We start from the raw sequence: 16,623 nt of genomic DNA, 5'->3' as shown, positions 1-16,623 counted from the left end.
ACACTGTTTTCCTCAGGCACAAGGCAGCTGCGGACCAGGCATAGTCTCAGTTACTTCTGTCTGCACCTAGAAGACGCTGTCTGGCTCACTCCGCAGGAATTACCTGGCTAAAATCTGATGGTCCTAGTGAGTCCTGGTTTTGAAACACTGTGATCGTCAGTCAAGCCCTTGGCCGTGGCTTTGGGATGAAGTTTTCTGTGGTATTCTAACAACAACCTTGAACTTTCCAGAAAGGATTGAGAAATACCTTGCAGTTCAGATCCTTTAGTCAGCAGAGTCTTTTCCAGAGCTGCCTTCTCAGCATTAAACATCTGCTTCTTCCAAGGTAATGTGTGTCTAACACAGACAACCCATGCTTGTTTAAGCATGTAAGCAAGACCTGGCAGCCTTTCACACATGACAGTGAGTCACCCTTCCAGCAGGAGAGAGTGAGTCAGAAAGGGCAGTTGACAAGCTTTATTTATCAGTCTCCTGTTATTTGGCCCAGGAGAATTTTACCCTGAAAAACCCACCCTTGTTAATGACAGGCAGAGCTCAGACTTGTATCGTACAACTACTGGCTTTTTTCCCCATAGGCCGCTTCTTATCAGGAAATCACGGCAGGTTGGCTGTTTCCATGAATTTTTATTTTTAAAGGGGTTCTGAACATGCCAGCTATATTGAAATAACTCACCCCAGCTAGGGTTACCATAAAGAGTACAGACTCAAATGCCTCTCGGTGATGAAAAGAACCGTGTGTGTGTGTGTGTCTGTGCAGCAGTGCTTATAGAGTTCCCATTTACCTTCTTCACTTAGGGCTGCTTTGCTCAGAGCCTTAATGGAATGCTGCTAACATGGGCTACTGTCTTCCCTGGCTTTTGATTATGGTTCTGCCACTCATAGGCTCCATATAGGGTGTGTCAAGCTTTCCAGTGTAAGTGTCTATTTTCAGAAGTTATATTGCTCTGCTGTAGGAATTCACGCCAAGCAGAAAGTTGGCAGGAAACGTTGCAACTCGGAAAGGGAAAAAGAGACAGAGGAAAAAAATCTGTCCGATGATTAAGGAAACTCTGCCCTTGGGGGCTTCAGGTGTTGCAGCTGGGAGAGAGGTGGCAGGGTAGCGAGGGGAGCCACCTAGATGTGGGGTGACCATAATGCATATCTGGGTATCTTGAGGTATGGAGAGAAGCAAAGTAAGCTCAAACCCATTCTGCTTGTGTTGCAGGTGGGTTTGGAGCAGCAACCTGTGAAGGCGGCAACCACGTAGCAGCAGGGCTGCAGGGCTCAGCAAGTTTTCTGTGAGCTGGCAAGGCAGGACCTGGAGGTCTTGCAGGTTCCTTGTCTCTGGTCCCTCCAGTTCAGTCCCATTCTTCTTGCCCTGTTAGGGGCCAGTGCCTGATACACAGGGAAAAGCGAGGCAGTCTGAGCCTGCTCATTTTTATGTGCAAGAGAGACAGACCAAAAGCAGCAATTAATCAGCAACTAACATTTTTTTTCCGTTTTTCCTTGTACTTATACAGGCATTTTAGTAGTGTGAAGCCCCAGTGAAACCAGGGGACTAACACTCCTCTGTGTGTTCAGGAAGGTTGCTCTTTGTTACTGCAAGCCAAGCGGGGACTCACTGGGTGCTGCAGTGGTGAACGATGCCATCACATTTCCTGATCCTGCCAGTGTCCCCTCTCTGCCTGGGGCAGGAGGGAATATTTTTTAGTCCATCTTCTTTCCCCTCTCAGATAGACAAAACACTCCATGAATCCTTGACAGAGCTCTGAAGATGCTGCTTACTGCTCCTGTTTGGTCTGTGGCCCTTGCCCTCTCAAAGCCAAAGCTGCACCTACTAGATGCTGCTTACTGCTCCTGTTTGGTCTGTGGCTCATCTCCCTTGCCCTCTCAAAGCCAAAGCTGCACCTACCAACCAACCAACCAACCATCCTTCCAGCCAAGGAGGAGCAATAACAGCTCCTTTGTACAGACAGCTGGCACCAGCACCGCACTTGCTCCTCGCCCGGGGACGGCGTGTTGCCCGTGAAGACTTTTTACCTGCAGGTGTGATGGGGGAAAGAGAGCAGCAGTGGAACTGGAAATTGGACAAGGCAGTGATTTGCAGTAGGAAGAGAGGCTGTCAGTCTGGATTTCCTTAAGCAAGGCTTCCAAATGTCAGTGATATGTGTTCCTGCTCTGGCTGGGACTGAAGCCTTCATCTTGTAAACAAACTGCATTGGAAGCACCATGTACCAGTTAGAGCTCCTGTGGCTCAGATTAAACTGTAAATGTTTGCAGTGAGATTTTTACAGCTTGCAGCAAAGAAACCAAACTGCAATTTGCAGAATGTGGAGATATTCTTACCCTAGTTCTTCCTCCGCATGAGAGAGAGCATCAAAAGGTTCAAAGAACAGGCTGTAAGTATACCTTTCTGTTTGGACGAGACACTGATAATATAAATGTAGTGTATTTCTCTGCATGCTCTTGTTTATTTACAGAAGAATAAACAGAGTGTTTTTTCCTTTCCTTAAATACAGTAGAAACAAATGCAAACAAGTAGGTTCTGGATGCACATTCCCGAGTTTGCTGGTTCTAACAAGATCTGACCTCAAAAGGGCCCTCCTCTATGTGGCTCCTTGCTTTTCTCTCTCCTGTATCAAGCCAACACAAGCACGTCAGTCATGACCATTCCTGGGCAAGCAGGGAAGTCCCTGACTTTGTGAAGTCCTGTCATGGAAAATAGATCTTTGGGAGAGGGTTTCCACTGTTGATCTGCCTTCACTACGTATGCAAAGCATAGTTACTCTTTCTACTGAACCTGGAAGAGCACCTATGACATTTTTCTGACTATAATGGGATGTGTGGAGATTGTGGATTAAAGACTTAGGCTGTTATTAGCATTTTTTTATGTAATAATCAAGAGACGAAGGTGCACCATCTAATTTAGGTGTTCATAGCGAGTCATCTCAGACAGTCCCCAGATCTCTATATTGATTGGACTGGGAGACTGGATAGGCAGGGGATTGACCCACCCATTGCTCCATTGTACTTAGAAGCTATAAAAGCTCCAACAGCTGAAGTGCTGGGATGGATGGATATGTGCTTTTTAGAAGGAGAAAGGTGACATGTGCGAGAGGGTTATGCTCTGCACAGAGAGGAGCAGCTCAGACACATGGAGTTCTGCTATGGACTGTGTGATGGTCAGGAGCTTATGGGCCAGGATCAGAGGGAAAGCCAATACAGGTGCCATCATGGTAGGCATCTGCTACAGATCATCTGGGCAAGAAGACAAAATAGATGAAGACTTCTCTAGGCAAGTGGAAGAAGTGTCACTGTTTCAAGCCCTGGGTTTTATAGATTATGCTGACTGCCCTGAGATCTGCTGGGCAGGAAAGACAGTAGGGCACAAGCAATCCAGATTTCTGAAGTGGGTCAGGGATAATTACTTGACACAGGTGTTGGACAGAGTGAGTAGGGAGATGCTCTGATTGATTTGCTGCTCAAAAACAAGGAAGAAGTGTTTGGGGTTGTGATGGTTAATGGCAGCCTTGGAGAGAGACCAAGAGGTGGTACAATTTAAGATAATGTGAAAACACAGAAAGCTGAGTAGCAGAGCAATGACCCTGCTCAGGAGAGCAGGAACGAACAAGCAACTTCCCTTGGGATATTGCTGTGAAGAGTAAGGGGACATGGAGGGTTAGGTGAACTTCAAGGACCATCTCCTCAAAGCCCAAGAATAGTCCATACTGTTAAGCAGGAGGCTAAGCAGGCAGTGCATGAGGCCAGCTTGAGTGTACTGGGAACTACTGACTGAATGCAAACATAAAAAGAAAACTTGTAATAGGGGAAGCAGGGACAGGCAATCAAGGGGCAGTGTAGAACTGCAGAGGCATGCAGGGATTGGATTAAGAAGGCCAAAGCCTGGCTTGAGCTGATACTGGTGATGATGTGAAGAGCAACAGAAAGGGCTTCTACAGGTACATTACTAGCGAAAGGAAGACCAAGAAAATGAGGGTCTACTGCTGAATAGGGCAAGTGGTCTAATGATGAAGGACACACAAAATTCTGAGGTTCTCAGCGTTTTCTTTGCCTCAGTCTTTACTGGCAAAGTCTGTTCCCAGGCATCCATGTCTAATGGCAGAGTTTGGAACAGAGTTGCTACCCACAGTTGAAGAGGGTGATGCTGGGATCATTTAAGTAAACCAGACATGTACAAAACCACGGGACCAGGTGGGATACAGTCCAGCAAGCATAAGGAAGAAAATTCTTCATAGTGAGGGTTGTCAGGCACTAAAGCAAGTTGCCCAGAAATTGTGTGCAATGTCTATTCTTGGAGGCACTCAAATCCCAGATAGATGAGGCCTTGAGAAATCCTCTCTTTCATTAAGCATAAGATTGCATGAGAGTCCTGCAGAAGTCCTTTCAACCTATTTTTTCTATGATTTGTAGGCACCTCAAGATAAACTGAAGATCCCTTGGAAATGTGCCTTAAATTGTGCAACACTGAATGTAGCAATGGCCTAAATGCCACGCAGCTCCTGAATGGGCCATGAGACATGGAAATCTAGAGGAGAGGGTAAGTGGTGGTACAGGGACTGCAGCTGCCAGGAAGATGTCTAACCTCTGGCCATGAGGATTACCAGGGTTTAAACAGTGCTCACTGCTGCTCCACTCTAATCTGTCACCCTTTAGGTGTGCTGTAGGTACTACTCCAGGACTTCCTGTCCTGAACCTGCCAGTGCTCAAGGTGTTGGTGCCACACTCTCTGAAGACTTCATGAGTCCATAGCAGATCTTTCTTCAAGAGTCCTGGGTAGGCTGAGACCTCTGGGAGACTATGTTAACATGGATGTGAGCAACTGTGGCAGCTGATAGCAGATCTGTTCTTGTTTTACCAAGCTGGCAGAGGTTACAACAGCAGTAAGAGCGCAGTGAAGGTCTTGCCAGGGGTTAGTCACCAGCAGACAAACTTTCTGAGATCCCTGGGCACATATTCAGGTCGCCAGGGTGGGCTGGCACCTATGCTACTCTATCTTCACAGATCTTGGTACCCATCCTAGGAGCTTGCACTGTGCACACCTCCAGTGCACAGTGCAAAAGTACCCCAAGACGACCTTGATTTTCTTGTTATGCTTTTACCTTGTCCCTGAACGGCTGCTGCTTCAGGTGTGGCACAGCTGCTGGTTCATTCACAGATCTTGGTACCCATCCTAGGAGCTTGCACTGTGCACACCTCCAGTGCACAGTGCAAAAGTACCCCAAGACGACCTTGATTTTCTTGTTATGCTTTTACCTTGTCCCTGAACGGCTGCTGCTTCAGGTGTGGCACAGCTGCTGGGTCAGCAGGTTCACACCTACAGAAACGCTACCATAAGTGCTTCAGGTTTAATTCTGGTTTAATCGGTGTTTTGGACATGTTAACATACTTTATTTCAACACTGTTTCAGAAGGGCTGCCTTAGAGGCTACTTAATCCTCTGGAGACTTCGGGTTGGAAGCATGAGCAGATTTTCCAAGCCTGTAGCAGCAGACTGTGTATCTCTACAAGCGAGACACCCTGTCCCCTGATGACTGACTGGATGCAGCCATGAATGTCCGGGAGCGAAACTCAGAGAGTTTCTGAAGCCTCTCTGTGGATGACGAAATCTTGGGGAGCAAAACCCTAAAAGACCTGAGCTTAACTTTTCAGCAAGGATGTAACGTTAAACAGGACAAAGTTGCATGTGCCTATTTGCAATTAAGAAGACATTTTATATAATTTCTTTCAACAATCCTACTTCTTGATGTTGAGTCTGAACTAGTGGCTGATGAAAGTCCAAATGTCAGCCCCATGAAGTTGTCCGACTATGGAAATGTGAGAAACCTTGCTGAGAGCATATCTGCATTAAAATAATAGGTTTCTGTGCAATTCTAAGCGTTCATTTCCAAATAGGGCTTGATTGCTATATTACCGTCCACTTGGCATGAGTAGAACTATATTCATTTTTAGTGTTAGACCTGCCCTCCACAGTCAGAAACACCTGGCTGTTGTGACTAGAATAGAATCATAGAATCACAGAATGTTTTGGGTTGGAAGGGACCCCTAGAGGTCATCTAGTCCAACCCCCCCTGCAGTGAGCAGGGACACCGCTAACTAGATCAGGTTGAATACTACCTGAGAGTGGACATTCTTTTCAAAGAAGGGCAAGCTGGTGTACAACACTGAGCAGAAGGTTGGTAGCAAAGCAGGGAAGTCAGGTAAAAATCCAGGAGTCTAGCTTTAATATCAAGACGTATTTACTGCTTAGATGGGCTTACATGTAATACAATAAGCACTGCGGGATAAGAATTGTCTCTGGTTTATTTTTTTTCTTTAGCAAAGATCACTGAAAGATTCCTTTCAAAATAAACATCACTGCACCCAGGAGAGCAAAAGAGTTACTGAGTGAGAACAAACAGACAAATTGGCTCTGAGTTTTGGGTTTGTCCATGATGTTCTAATTTGAGACAGAATAAGCGAATAAAAAAGGAAGCAGTGGAATAGTAACTTTGTAGCGAAAAGGAACAGAATTCAGCTGTTAAGAGGACATTTACAAGCACCGTTATTAATGCCAAAACATTGTTTTACCTTTCCAATGAAAATTAGGAACTTATCTGTATATTGTATTTTGACAGAATACTTTTCTGTGCTTTCATGTTCTCATCTGAGGTATCATCCAAGCCAAGCTCATCCCTGATGAATTGATATCAATGGAGCCACACACCAGGAGTGTGGGTCTTTCAGTACCCATTAGTCTAGGATTGAATTGCTATTTAATCAGCCTGGTCTGTGGAACTGACCCCTGGCTCTCACTCAGGCCACCCACTGCAACAAAACACGGGCATTTTTGACCTGTGGCATCCTTCCCTTCCCTCACTTTCCCAAGCACCACAGACTCTCACTCAAATTGGTGAGATACATTCAGGCCAAATATGCCACTTGGCTTAGCCCAAGTCTTTCTGCCGTGCTTTTGCTTCTCAGTGAGATCACCCATTTGTATGTTTTAGTTCATTTCTACCATCTGCAAACCTCCTCTCGGGGTACAGAGCACAGCACCTGGCACGGGTGAAACTCCCAAAAGGGGACCTGCGAGCTGCTAAAGAGACTTCATGGCTGCAAGGGAGGGCGATAGAGAGAGAGGAGTCCATATGGGTGCTCATACTTTGCCTGGGATCTTCATTGTGCTGAGAGGGTCAGCAGATTTTGGTGGCTGGGCACTGTTACAGTGTACTTACAAGTACATCCCAGCTTCTCAGAGTTACTGTCTTTGAGGGACAGAGAGCAGCCCCATGGCTTTTTAAGTCACCCATGCTTTTTGCCTTTCAGTGGAAGACAAGGACCCTGGCTGGTAACAGCAGGTACATGACAACCAGCGGAAGGTACTTTCAGTGCACAGCACAGAGTTATTTTGGTCTCACAAAATGCAGTACCTTTGCTATTTATCCTTGAGTGTCTTTTACTAGCGCTATGTTTATTTATACTCACAGGACTATAGCACCCTCTGTAACAACGTCAATAATTCTCAATGCAATGCCATTTGTAGCGGTGAGCAAAACGCAGGAGCTGGCCCCCATCAGCGGCTGACCGTCCAGTGACAATGGCACTGTATCGCAGAGAACTTGGTAATTCTTGGCTTGCTCTCATCTGGAAAAGGAACGGAAAGGGGGAGATGGAACTCAAAAAGGCAAGTCACAAAGGCATCCCCATGAAGGCTTAGTGGTTTTGCCACGACAATTAAAAATATTTTACAAGGAATCCACTAGGTTTATAGGAAACTCTGAGATCTATGAATGTCAAGATCTTCTCATCCTTACAAGGCAAAGCTATTAGAAATGTGCATCTTGTAGGTACTTCCTGAGAGGTATCCCATGCTTAGCAAATTCCTCAGCTCACTCGATTCATGCTCCGGTGATGGCATTCTAGTTTGGCAAAGGGGAAATGAATAGTGTCCAACAACACGGCATTTTACTCTCTTCAGGAAAGAGGTGATACAGGGAGAGAGCAAATTCAACATACTCATTAGTTAATATTTACATCAAAGAAACGAGCTGGTTTTTTGGCTGACCTCTGAAAAAGGAAGCTTGGGCTTTTTAAGGGTTTCAAGAAATCCTATTTGATAATATTATGCAATAATCGAGGCACACATAGCATCTGGACCTGCATGCTCTGTTGGTAAGTGTGCCTGCCTGTTCAGAGGGACACAAATTTCCTGGCACCGACAAGAGTGATACCTCAGGGCTTTTTGAGGATTAAGCCTTGGTTCCCTGTGCTGACATTCTCCGTAAAGGTCAGTTACCCTTTCCTGTGTCCCCTCTCAAACTCAGTGACACTGAGCCCCTTTCCTTTGCTAAAGATGATTCAAGCCTTGGAATATGCCCTTGACTAATGAGCTATTTTGGTTTCCGAGCCAGCTGTTTCTCTGGTGCAAATCGGTGTAGCTCTGAATTGAAGTAAAAGGAGACAACTTTGGCTTTGACACCCTCAGCTGCTTTGCCAGTATATCTGTTTTGGCAAGCCCTCCTAGCAGAAACACAGTTTATATCCGTAAGAGAGTGCTTTGAGCAGAAGGTCTGATTCCAGCTCCCTGGACGAAGGGTCATAGAGCAGCAGAGGCTTGTTGGCTGGTGTAACGGTATCAGCACGAGGCTTTAGTGCTCATCGCTATGAGCATGATTCTTTTACAGTCATGATGGAAAAGGCTAGTATGAGAAATCTCTTGAGTGTGGGCCAGGCCCGAGGACCTGGCTGTATATTTAGATGTCCCTCCTATTGTCATTTTCAGGCTCTTCATTGGGGTTTCTGTTCGTCAGTGTCTCCTTGATGTGAGGTCTCTTAAAAACTTCCCCCTTCTCTCCCTGCCCTCTGTGCCTTCCCAGCGTGCCAGCCACAGCGCCACGCTGTCAGCCATGGCTTTGCCCAGTACAACCTGTGCCTTCCTCCCAGGCAGATCTTTCCTCCTCCCCACAGTGCTAATGCTCCTAACAGCTCAACAGCGATCCTTGTCCTACCAGCTCACCGCCATGCTACCTGTGTGGATGGAGCCCCTCCTTCAGCCCCCAAGCCTGCCAAACCTGTGCTTTGCTTGCTTCTTGGATCAGGTCACATTCATCCTTGAGTGGATTCTTCTACCTCATCCTTCCCTTCCTTCATGGCCAATGAAAACTCTCTCTTGGTCTATATCTCTGTGTAACAATTTAGAAGAGCCAAACAAAGAATAAGGGGCTTTAAGTATCCATACCTCCATTTTGTAGCTACATAACTTGAAGCTAGCAATATCTGGTGGGTAGCCCAAGGTCAGGAAAAAAGTCTGTGTCAGAGTCTGCAATTGTATCCAGTTTTCCTGAATCCGAGACCCTTATCTTGCTCATTAGATCACCCATAACAGCTCTCTTCTACACTTCTCCTTGCATGTACTAAGGAATGTTTTTCCTTCTGTATTTAACAATTTCTGTCATGAACTCTTTATTGTGTACTCAGATGCAGTCTGACAAATCCATGCTTTCCCTTTACTAAAGCAATGGAAGTATGTACTTCTGATGAGATTTGGCTTCTTCAGCTAATGGACCAGCAAATTTTTTTCTGTTGCTGAATTTTCCTTAATCCTTGAAATCAGCACTGAGGCAAGTCCATTCACATGACATTTATCTGCTGATAAATTGGGATAATAACTATAAAATCCAGACTTCTTACATCAGTCCAAACATACCAGACATTCTCTAGGTGAGTATTTGGAAAAAGCTGTCACGGGCAGCTTATGGGGCAACAGTGGATTTTATACATATGACTTACACTCTAGTTTTAGCATAGGAATATCTGTAGCATGTATCAGTGACTCATTTGTTAAAATATTGGATATTGAAGCAAGGAAATCATCTTGATGATTGTGTTTCTGTGCTTTCTAGTATGTGTCATGGAAAAAAATGGCTGTAATGCCAGACTTTGCCTCTGAGGAAGGTCATATTCCTTTAGCACCTGTTGATTAACAAAATACCTGGAACTCCCTTCCCTACTTTTAATTATTAAGCATGATTGAAACCTCTGTGGGTATTTCTAATAGTTGCTGGAATGCTGAGATAGTAGATATTTACCTGTTCTGGCCTGCTTGCTGGAAGAACTCAGAAGTAGTAATTTGTTTACATTAAGATTCCTGTTCTGATGAAGTTTGCCCGAGAAGACTCCACAGCTGGAGGGTGCTATATCTGCTAACATCCTGATGAGCACTGCACTGCTCTTCCAGAACTCCTTCAGAGCTGGCTAGATTTTGTCATTTGGGTCTCTCAGGCATCTTTTCTAGTACAGAGACAAAGCAAAGCCTCTTGCACCCTGGAGGAAATGTTGGCTAGGTGGCATTATGTGACAGTAAAGGGCCAAAGTGTGGACAGTGGGAGGCTCTGATGGGTCATGGTCCTGTGGCAAATGACAGGCTGAAAACAACACGTGAGCTACTCAGTGGAATTGGACAGAGATAGATAGCACGTCCCTAGTCTTGCTTTCTCTCTGAGACCCTGCAGGGCAGAGGTGGCCATCCCATGAGTCACAGGGCAGGCGGGCAGTCATGCAGAAGGAAAGAGGCCATGTTGTGATACCACAGGATCTATGCCACAAGCTCGCCTGCGGAGGAGTTTGGCTGAGAAGGTCTCACCTTCAAGTCATGGGATTTCATGGATTGGATTGGGCTGATGAAGACACGAAAAGGTCCTTGGATAAGCTGGACCATGGTATCCCAGCCATGCCCTTTTACTCACCTTGTGGATGCTGTGTGTCAGCATCCCCCCATGTCAGTAATGGAAAGCAAGAGCTCTGTTGATGTGGAGAATATGTATCTGAAGCCAATTACATCAGCTCTGTCCCAATTGCCAGGCATGTTGTAGCAGAAACACAGGATTTCAGCAATGCTGTTCAAGGTTCATAGGCTTTTCAGGAGAGTTGTCAGCCCAGGCCAGTGCTGGTTGCATTACAACTGAGTGAAAAATGGTGTGGAGGGAGCCTAAATTGGCAGGCTAGGATTTTATTGATGGACTGGAAAAAGAACATTTGCCTTGTGATTTCCCAGCTCAAACTCTCGAAGTGAACATCACTCCATTTTTTTTTTTAATTACTCCTATAATTTAACTGTGGGATTTACTCTTTGGAAAAAAAACCCCAAACCCAAACAAATAAAAAAGAAACCCACCACAACAACCTTGCAGTTCTATTATTCAAAAGAAAATTTGTTAGCAGGATATGTGCACTTACTAAATTAGAATGTTTATTAGTTGCTCATTTATTCCTTAAACTATGACAGGAAGTCTTCTCTCTCTCATTTTTCCCAACCTGGTTCTGTCTGGGAAAGCTGATAAAATCTCACTTTTAAACTGCAATTTCTCATTCTGTTTTTAGCAGACACAATGGTTGCAAATGAAAGGTGACCACAGGGGGAGTGGCTAAAATGTCATTGTTACACATTGTTGTATGGGCTGATTATTAGTCACAGTGTATATTGGGAAAGGCTCTTCATAATTTTATATGCCACAAAAATGGTTTGTTTTTGCTCTGAGCCTGCTAAATCGCTGTTTCAGCTGGATATTTGTTGCAGCTTGTTTGATTACAAAATCTTTGGTCATCTGGATATTATTTCTGTAGCATGGGTGAGAAGCTTTATTAGGAAGAAAGTTCTACTGTTACCATTTAGCATGGGATAGACTACAGAGGGAAGATAGGATATGTGTTAGAAATGCCAACACTATAATTTTATTCTTTTTGGACATCCTTTCTACTCACATCATATATAAAGCCCCTGTCAGAAGGGGCTCTATATATGTGAAATGTCATAGGCAAAAAACGCTATAGGAACATCCTCTTCTAGCTTTCCCTTCTAAAGGAAATCATATAGTAGTAAAGCTTAACATTTTCTGAAATTCTGCATGCATAAGGGTGTGGAATTGAACAAGCTTAGAGCTCTCTGAAATGCTTCCCATGCTGCTATTAATGTATACACTTTACTAACAACATGCATTATTGAAAACATTGTTGTCTACTCATTTCAAAAATAATGCTTTTGTGTAATTGTTGGCGATATGATACAAACATAATTCATGTAATGAAAACTGGTTCAAAAAGGGACTGAAGACCTCATTGTTCAGTGGAATACATAATCTGCTGACGGCTCTGTTCAATTTGGGCTTCAGACTGTAAACTCCTGGGTCAGGTTTTTTATAATCTTGGTGTGAGCTGACTGATTGAAGCACAGACAATGGAAGGGCAAGCCAAAGGCTCCAGATCTTACTGTCATATTGTTATATCAGATTCCCAATTTTAATTTATTGAAAAAAAAATACATGTTTATCGAGGAGATGGGGAAGAACAACTAAAAAATGGCGACAGGTGGTAGTCTGAATCTGCAGCGCCTTGAAACAGAGCGCTAAGAGATGTGAACCAACAGTTCCTCCCAGGGTAGTGCTAATTTCCAGACCTGTCCCTCAGTCAGACCATCAGTGCTGCAGCTCCCAGTTCCCACCTAAGAGGGTGCACCGTAAAATGCAGAAGACAGAGATGATCCCAACCCTTTCTGGGTGCAGCGGAGATCGTCACGGCCATGGTTAACAGCATTCCCCCTTTGCACTACTGCTCTGGCCTTTTTTTTTTTGGTGAAGAAATGGCAAGATTTACTGCTTTGGGAAGGGATCATGTTTTGCTTCTGGAGGTGTAAAAGAGATTTCCTACCTTTGGGTGAGAGTAGGGAAGGAAAGATGTGGCTTGCACAGCACTAGAATTTTTCTTTTAAACTATTTTTTAATAAAAAAAATATTGATGCACTGAGACCTAAACTGATTATAAATGTCTCATTTTGAAAATTGTGGCAGATGTTACCCTTTTGATGATTTCACATTTAAAGAAAATATTTAAGTGATTTAAGTGATTTTCTTTTTTTTTTTTTTGTAATTTGGGCTAAAATCAAATGATTGGTATGAAGTAGTTTGATTTACTCCAAGCGTTTTTTATGGCTGCCCTCTGAAAAATGTTAGTCATCTAATTTATTCAGCTAATTCAAACTAGGAAATCTGCCAAACTCTTGAAAATTCTCCAGTGACAGGAAAGGACTGTGGCTTCTCTAAAATCTAGTGTTGTTTTTATTTAGCCTGCTCATAGCTTTAGATAGTGGGCAACAACTTGTAGTATTGACTGACGGTTTCTTCAGCACTGGGTTAACTTTGGCATATTTGAGGTACTGGGACTCTCTCCGCAGAAAAGCAGGCAGTGACACACAGCTCATTGAAAGGATAACTCTTTGATGTCTTTTATGACCCAAACAGGAGAGAACTGGCCTCACCCACAGGCCAACCTGTACTTATCCAAGCTGCTTGCTCCATCGTACCTTTTCCTGGTGCTAACGGGCTGTGTGAAGGAGGACGCTGCGTTCCTTACCCTGCTTCCAGCCTTTCTTCTGCGCTGGCAAAGGGAGAGGCCTGAGTGTGGCTGCAGCAATGTTCTCTCTCATCTCTGCAGGTTTCTGTCTGAAGGGGGTCCCTGATGGCCAAAGGAGTCATGACATTATCCTGCATAAATACACACTTTTGTTTCTATGTTGACACATAGACATTTCGTCGTCTTAAATAACACTTGACTGGCATACTCTTCTTTGATGCTAGCACAGTCATTCTGATTATGGCAGACTTCTGGCTACGAAATGCCAATAAAGAAACTTTGGACTATTAATACCGCCTGGTGACAGCAGGATTTTTAATATCCTGTGCTAATGTAGCTAGTGAACTCCTGTTTAAGAGGCTATCTTTTCTCCTAATCTTATTTATGACTTGTTAGGTATAATTTGTAAATGGCCAAGATTCTCTTCGGCACTTTACAAACAGTTCATAGAATTATTTTTTAACTGCATTGAATATACCTTGATGCTAAGCAGATAATCCACTATTGTACAACTACTGTTCCAAACTTATGCTTCACAACTAAACGAGACTCATATTTACTTTTTGATGTGTTTCTACAGCTTCCCACTTGCTAGTCTGAATTTCTGGCTCGTCATTCCAAATTGGGAAAAAAACCCATCAGTAAGATGTATGGTATGCTTTTGCTTTTGAATGTGCAGATCCATCCAGTGTAACGTTCCCTGTTGTGTTGGTTTTTTTTTTTGCCTTGCACATATTTAGTGAAAGCCTCATTTTGGGTCTATATAAAAAAATGTATTTGCACCAAAGTATCCACTCATCAAGTGTGCCCACAAAAACAGCACTTAAACCCAGTCATTTCCTCATTTCAGTTCAGTTTCTAGGTACACAGACAGTGGCTTCAGTAGGCAATTAGCTGACCGGAATAGTTCTCTAATGGTGAATGATGAATTCATTAATTTTTGAACAACCAACTCTCAGAATACAAGCTCTGCAGACCAGCAGAGTTGCCTGTGTTTAGGTCCCCAAGTGATGGAGGCCTTTAGTTATTCAATGCAGAATATAACCAATGCTTCATTAAACAGGGTTTCCTCTTAAATGACTGCCCTGAACAGATTATTTTGTGTTCCGACTGTGGCTGATTAGCTTTGCACTATTTATCGGGAGGAAGAGATGCTCTTGTGAAGTGATCCTGATAGAGAGAAGCTGTAAAACAGACATAAAAAATCCCAGCTGACATGAAAGGTGCGATGGGAGCGACTATTCACCACTCATTGTAGCACAAGAACTCAGGGTTACCAACTGAAATGTTTGGGCCTTTTTTAAACTTTTTCACTTGCTACCCAAGTAAATTGTGCTACACCCCAAACCACCGGATGCTGTGGATCTTGAAAGCATACACAGATCAAAAACTGATTAAAAACCAGATAAAAAGCCTCCTAGTATGTATTAGCTTTCAGTTGATGAGATCCTTAAGCTGCAGATTGCTAGAAACTAGGAGGGCATATCTATTTTTACCTTGCTTACTTCCTTACATCCTAAAAGCACCCACTGATCAGCTGTGTATCTTCCAGTAGCGTGCTGGCAGGGGGAGATGTTAAGATCAGAATAGCCGGGCTATGCTGCTCACAGCTTCCAGCGATTTGCTGATGAGAGAATTCCTCAACTGGTGGTAGCTTCTGCATCTTTGTACGCAATACCCTTGGGCTTTCCCGTCGCTAATTTGTCGGTGGATGTTCTAAGCTACAGTGTTTGTGCTTTCTGCTGTCCTCACCTACAAAGAATCGCACCAGGCACGGATCCTGGGAAGGTAACTGGGAAAGCCGTGGGATCTCTGCCACTTACTCAGGGATCAAGGCTCAGGTGGGAAATGCTGTCTCTGAACAGCAGGGATGTGACTGCACAGAGATAAGTTCAAGCGATTGCTAAGCTATTTTACTACATGATTTGACAGATGCCAAAACCTTTTCTTCTCACAATGTTTTTTCCCAGAGCTTTTTAAATTGCCATTTATTGTTGAACGTCATGAAAACAATGTCAGGAAATAATTAGAAATACGCAGACCGGAAAAAAAAAAAAAAAGGAAAACAGATGGAAAATGAGTCTAAGTCTAACCTGCGGGAGCACTGCAGCAACTCGACCATTTCGTTTTCCTTGGGTGCCCCCTCGTGTTCATCACTGGTGTAGCCAAATGCATTCGGACTGGCACAGACAAAAAAAGAAGTAGCCAGTTGCTATCACCTTATAAGGTTAATCCATTTTGAAAGCCTTTGTTCCGCCCTCTATCTGGTATCCCTATGATTTCATCTCCAGAGAATCCATGTGCAAATTTGCAGGTCGAATGCATAGTTTATGCCTTATCTTGGACAGTCCAAAACCAAAGAAGGCTTCCTCTGCTTGCGTTTTTGTCCCACGTTACGTACATACTCAAACTTCTTCAGAGACTTCGTTAATGCTCTTAGGCCCGATTTTAAGAGGAGCGATTCCGGCTGAAATACCAGAGAGCTGAGGATGCTCATAGCAGCTGATCAAATCAAGGGATTAAATTTTGTGCCTCTAACTGAAAATATTTCCCACACGGGCTGGTGTGTTGGGAGGCTCAGTACCCAGAAGGTTGATCTACAACCAAAAAGCCAGAGTCTCTGGGTTTTCTGTCATATGACACTTAAGCATCTGCTTCAAGTCATTATATTTATAGAAGAGGATCCATCTCCTGTGGATGTATGGTCGTGTGTCATCAGCTTGCTCCAGTATATTCCCTGCTGTGCTCTTCAGCGTTTGCAGGTGCAGAGTGGGATTCCCTCACAGTCCCGTCTGGATCTGTACAGCCCATCTGCATTATTCCTACTGCTGTATGAGCAGAAGAAAAAAATATTCTAATTTTCAAGCAAATGAGAGCAGCTCTCCTCTTTGAAACCTCAACAACTGAATGTCAAACACTCACACCCATGGGTGGGTTATATTCAGGGTTCCCGGAGACACAGCAGGAAGGAAATCGGTCGGTCTGGGCTAACAGACATCCTGATCACTTTTTGTCATCCTTACGAGTGAAAATAGGAGGTGTGAAATAGGAGGGTAAGTGAAATGGAACATAGCTCCTTTCCTCTTCTTAACTAAAAGGGCAAAATACTGCAGGGAATGGAGTATTGTCAATACAATTTTTTTAATCGATCGGTTCTCACCGTGATTCAGGCTTCAGACAATTTACTGAAGGGTTATTATTCTGTTAGCCTAAGTGAAGTGAGTTATGGGTTATTCGTTCA

The sequence above is a fragment of the Egretta garzetta genome, unplaced genomic scaffold (assembly GCF_000687185.1).
Source record: "Egretta garzetta isolate BGI_Z169 unplaced genomic scaffold, ASM68718v1 scaffold508, whole genome shotgun sequence".
NCBI classification, from domain to species: Eukaryota; Metazoa; Chordata; class Aves; order Pelecaniformes; family Ardeidae; genus Egretta; species Egretta garzetta.
This window is presented reverse-complemented; position numbering follows the sequence as displayed.